The sequence below is a fragment of the Enoplosus armatus genome, chromosome 5 (genome assembly GCF_043641665.1).
Source record: "Enoplosus armatus isolate fEnoArm2 chromosome 5, fEnoArm2.hap1, whole genome shotgun sequence".
In the NCBI taxonomy this organism is placed as follows: domain Eukaryota; kingdom Metazoa; phylum Chordata; class Actinopteri; order Centrarchiformes; family Enoplosidae; genus Enoplosus; species Enoplosus armatus.
In genome coordinates, this window is record NC_092184.1 from 4186734 (window position 1) to 4192733 (window position 6000).

Here is a 6000-nt window from a genome sequence, read left to right on the forward strand (position 1 = left end):
GTAAAGAATTCAGTGTCAATACTGCATTTCCAAAACCCCAAAACTGGATGAACCTTAGCACAGTGTTGCCACACAGAGCAGATGTTGCTACTGGAATCCCGAGTTGGCAACTGTGAGCGTGATCATAAATTTATATGTTCTATTTATAGTGTTTGAGAGACAAATGCAATCTTAATGCCCGTGGTTCTGCTGTGACTGTAGCTGCTGCCACTGTGTAAGCAGCTGATGATGGACGTCTGGTGACGTGCACAGAGTGATCGTCGACGCTTTCGCAAAAAAGTTTGTGCGGCTGAGACAGTTTCACTGTGTTTTGTGTTGCCATGTTTTGTTATTATCATGACTGTGTGTGTGTGTGCGCCCATCAAACCCACCTTTACCTCTTCCGCCATTTCTTTTTCAAGCACTCACTCATACATGTTCATTCTTGGAGCACCCTGAGACTTTAACCTTTTGCCTTCCCTAGTGGCTTCCAGTGGCTTGAAACCTCTAGCAGTTGCAGCCTATTCTACTGTTACATCACCCGTAATAACTGCCTGGGCTCAGTGCCGAGCCCAAATTTAGACTCGCAGGTGAAAGTGGAGGAGCCAGTCGGACAGAAAGCGGGCAGCGGGCACTAACAGCCAGTCAAAATGACTTCCTTCCTGCAGCCTGAACTGCTGCAGCTGCCTGACAGTTGGCTGCATCTCCTGCTGAGGAGCGACACTGATCAAGACATCTGATCAGGATCCATCTGGGTGACCCCCGACCTTTCATGCAGCACCACTATAAGACTTCCTACTTGATCCCAACTTTGGGCTCTTGACAACAAAATGAAGACAGCAAATGACTGCATTAGCTGTGAGTGTCCATGCCTCCCGGAGGACGAAACTCATTGTTTTGGGTGACCCACTGCTGACCTGATATCAGCCAAGTTTCACAAGAAATGTTTTAAAACCTGTTCAAATCTAAGAGGCAATTCTCACACACACTCCATTTCTCCAGTGACATCCTCAGTCGATATCATCACTCTGCTATAGTGGTGAACTTCCATGATATCGTTATACATTCCATTATGTGTTTTTCATTTTGTATGTTTGTGCTCCCAAGAGGGCGACCTTCCGACCTTTCAGATACCAGCATGGCTCTAGGGATGGCTTAGTGGTCTGTCGGTCTTACCCAGTGAAATATCTCGACATATACTGGACCAGGTTGGCACAAGGTTTGCCACAGACATTCATGGTTCAGGATGAATACAAATGACTTTGTTGATCCCGTGACTTTGATTCTAGCACAATCATCAGGTCATAATTTCAGTTTGTGTGAAGACTTTGGTTTATCTGTCCAATAGCTTAGTTTTCCTTCCAATGAGCACTCACAGAGCTGCTAGAGTGTCTATATACTCTTTAGCCTTGTTGGTCTAAACGTCATTGGTAGGACATTGTTTTTTTATATAAACCCCTTCATTGTAATTGCTGCCTCCTACTTCTCCGCAACATAAGGTGTGTGAAGGTGTGATGATGGTGATTTACAGTCAAGCAGAGAGAGGCAGCAAAATGTCAAGGATGTGAGATAAATTACGAGTCTGTCCCCGTCCCTGTCAACATTTTTAAAACCTTCCATCCTCGTCTGACAAACAGGAAAGGTTTTCTTTCGGTCATATTTTGCAAGCCCTTAATATGTTTCTATCTGATTTCCTCCTCATTAATTCTGATTTACATTAACGTCCGTCTTGCCCCTACTAACTCAGTATACTGTAAGAAGGCCGGGGGTCAGTCAAATCCTTGTACTGTAATCATGCTCAGTCCAAGAGAATTAGATAAGAGTAACATTATACCTGCATACAGGAGAGACTACGATATGAGCCAATGAGACTGTACGTTTATTAAAATGAATATAGAAGTGGACTACATTTCTTTTCTCATGCAGCTACGAGACCAGGCGAGATGGTTCTGGTGCAGCAGCTCCTCTAGCGCCCTCTGGAGGTCCAATCTGACACACACCAGGGGGCATGTTCCCACAAATCACTTCACAGCGTTGCTGCTTAGTCAGGTGTTTCTACGATGAGAAGGAGGGGGGGGGGGGTCGACCTGGAGATCATATATGAGTGGACTGAGAACGGGGTGTGGTGAGTCCTCTGTCCTTCATCTGACAGACATCCAGATGTGGATAACAGTGTGTCTTCACACACACACACACACACACACACACACACACACACACACAGTGTGCGGGGAAATAAACAGGACGCCACATGACTAACCCAGCTCTGTCCATTGGATCCACTATTCTACTTGTAAATCAATGTTAAATCCGTTGTGCTCATAAGTGACAGTTAAGTCATGTGATGTTTTTTCTTTTGGTACATAACACACTATACTGTAGATGGCAGCTTTACTACATTTTGCTTAGAGAACCAGACACCGACCAGTACAACTGTACTGGAATACTACCGGGCCTGGGATATCTTTGAGCCAGGCGAAACACAACTTTAATCTAAAATAAAATAATCAAGGTTATAGGGTTAGATTTGTACCTCCGACAGGGCCCCACGATTACATGATAGTTCAGGACCCAGTTGATGTTGTAGTGCAGGCTGCTTTAGTATTAAATACATTTGCCAGTAATCAAATAGCCAAAAACAACAGACCCAGTAAACCCGGAGCTTTTGGGGCCGGCAGTTGTGCCTGATTGACAATCTAGCCTTGAGTAAACATTGCAAATGATCTCAGAAGTTGCGTCATTACAGTTAAAAATGAATATACTAATGATTTATTGATGTCTCTTTTCTCACTTTTAGAACTGCCAGTCTTTGATCTGCCTTTACAGCGAAGGTTTGGAGGTGTGGAGCTGCCTTATCTCCATGCCACACATGTTCATCATTTCCACACCAGGCCAGAAGCTGTTTCTGCTTTTCACACATTAGCAGAACAGGAAGATGCTACTGGTGACACTACTGATTTGGAGTGTTTCATAGATTCATTGTCAGATGCTTCTTTACAACCTCGTATATGGTGCGTTAGAGTGGAACGGTTATGCTGCAGAACGTGTTCTCAGTCAGTGATGTAAAACTAAAAAGCTGCCACACTATCAGACCCTCATGAGCCTTAGGGGGATTTGTTGACAGTCTGGTTACCATGGCACCTTATGGTTTCTCCTCCACCGTGCAGCCTGTTGTAACACGAAACCTCAAGAGGGCAGCAAGTTCCAGCTAATCTGAAATACATCACTCACCCTAAAATCATTTCCATATTTCCACGGGAGATGGTGGTAGATGTGCTGTGAGGGAACATAACAAGGTGCAACAGCTGAACTTTCCATTCATTACATCTGAAGACCCTGCTCTCCAGAGGGTGTGTTCTGGTTGTAGAGTCAGCGGCCTCCTCTTCTACATCTGCAGCCTACTCGGCGTCCTCTAGCTTCCTCTGCCTTCCTGTGGAAACTGGAAACTGCCGCGGTGTGCTGTTGTCAGAGCATAGATTACTGCTCGCAGAGTGCAACCCAGGGAACAAACGTCAATGAAATATTATGAACTTCCTCTTCTGCTGCAGAGACAGCAGTTATAAATAGCCAGGGTTATTTTCAGGCGACACTTGTGAGATTTACTCAGCCCTGGTCTGATCTGGTCTGGGCTGAGCCTCCCGTGTGGGATCTGATTTCAGGACTGTACCACAAATATCCAGCAGGATGGACCTGCGAACTACAGCTTGAACTTTCCTTCCCCATGCCCTTCAAACATTTACATTTGAAAAGTGTGTGTGTTTCAGTGAGCACACTGTTATGCTCCCACAATCCATCCATCTCTCTCTCTTCAGCCAACAGGATTGATTCCAGGAAAGGTGTACGGGTTAAACCAGTGTACTGGCTTCTTAAAAATCTGATACTGTATCTGAGAGTTACTGTTGTTCATCACAGAGCTAATAGATGCAAGGCAGTTGCTTGTGACTGTAATTCCGGTTCCCAACCTTTTTAGCCTGACTTACCCCCACAGCCCAGCATCAGATGAAGCACGGCAAATGAGTTCAGTTGAACTGTCTTTAAACTGGATGTTATTTAATACTATTTATTATGTAAAAGTGGATTTTGTTACAAAAACATTTTCATACAATTCAAGTCTGCTGTGCATCCAGACTACTACCACTTTGAGGGGCGCAAACTGGACCTTTCAGCCATGTATCCAGTGCTTTTATCTATCTCTGTTAACTGTCCTTTACGTTTAGCAGTGTACTTCAACCATTTACTTTTAGTTATCTGTTTACTTCACTGCTCACTTGCTAACTAGTTTCCGCACTCTAAATTGCCACAGTAATGCAGTGCTACTGTACTGGTACCCTTTAGGGTCTGACGAGAATCACAAGGCGACACTGCACTTTGCATGTCACACAACTAAAGTAAGATGATGAAATTAAATTGGTGTGATTTTGGATCAAACCATAGTTATTTTAACTAAATAAATATCCATTTTAACCAGCCTAAAAGAGACAAAAAAATACCCCCTAAATACGGCCACCATGACTAAATACAGTAACGGTTTGGGGTTTAAACATGTTGAGCAGCACAGACTTGGTGGAGGAGGAGTATAAAATAAACCACATTACGAACCACATTATTTCATTTGAGTTCATTCTAGTAGTTGAACCCACCGACCATATACAGGATGATTATAATGATCATAATAATAATAATGGAATAAAAAATGGTCTAATTATTGTTACTAGATTATTGTTGTTACAACAGCTGTTGGCAGTGTGAGTCAGATAATTCTGTATGGGCCACGAAAATCCCATATCAGTGTGTGTGTGTGTGTGTGTGTGTGTGTGTGTGTGTGTGTGTGTGTGTGTGTGTTGACACTGCTGTTGTTGTTCCCAGGGTCCCCTGCAGGAGCTGCCTCTGGCGTCTCATCGTGACTCATCTTCAGTCGGTTGAAGCAGAGGAAGCACACGGTGACACACACACAACATGTATTCCTTTGTATCGCAGCACAAGGAGGGAAATAGTGGCATTCGACCTGCCATCCACGCGTGTAATCCCTCAGATATTCTCAAAGGCAATGGAAAAGGAAAGGAAAGCAGGTGTAATCTCCCCAGTCTTAGAATAATAACAGACGTGAGCATCTAGGCAGGAAAGTAAGGAAACAAGTACTTTTACAACCATTCTGTGACATGGATTTACTGTAACTGTAGAGGAAACAAACCTCATCACTGAGTTTGTTTTTTGGCATCAGATGGATGGTATTCATCTCTGTAAACTATAAAACAAAGCACCAAGTACATAAACATGAATGTCTGTAACTATAAATATCAATTTACAGCGAAAGAAACTACTAGAATGTGTGTGTTCAGTTACGGTGGTGTCCGCAAAACTCAAATCTCAAAATGGACTTCTGTAGGATTCTGTAAAGATATTCCCCCCATATTACTTCACTGCAAATGATCTGTGATTGTGGTTACGGTTTCATTTCACTTTCATTCCACATTAAGCAACAATAATGTGTTTATCTTGGGAGTCAATCCCTACCAAACTATGTGCGTCTGCTGCAAGGCTGTGGAGTGTGTGTGTGTGTGTGTGTGTGTGTGTGTGTGTGTGTGTGTGTGTGTGTGCGTGCGTGCGTGCGTGCGTGTCTGTCAAGGCCACAGGTTTCCTGTTGAGTTTCCAGGCTGTCAGGAATGCCTCCAGCTGGGGTCAGAGGTCAAAGGATGTGTGTCACTGTCACTTCCCCTTCAGCAGCCTGCGATGCCCCCCCTCACACACATACGCAGATCCTGTGCCACGCTCACACTGAAAGACATTCATTTATTTTAACCAAGATATGTTTCCAGTGAAAATTATTTTATTAAGTTTGATCTGCCCAAGACAGCAGCATTGAGACAAACATGAAACATAGTTACAACATACTGTAAAGTCAGAATATTGGTAAAAAAAATCACTTAAGAAAATTAAATGTTTAATATCAAAGTACAATAAAGATCCTATATGAAAACAAATTTTCCAAAATCACTCATCCAGCAGGTGAATGCGGTCAAA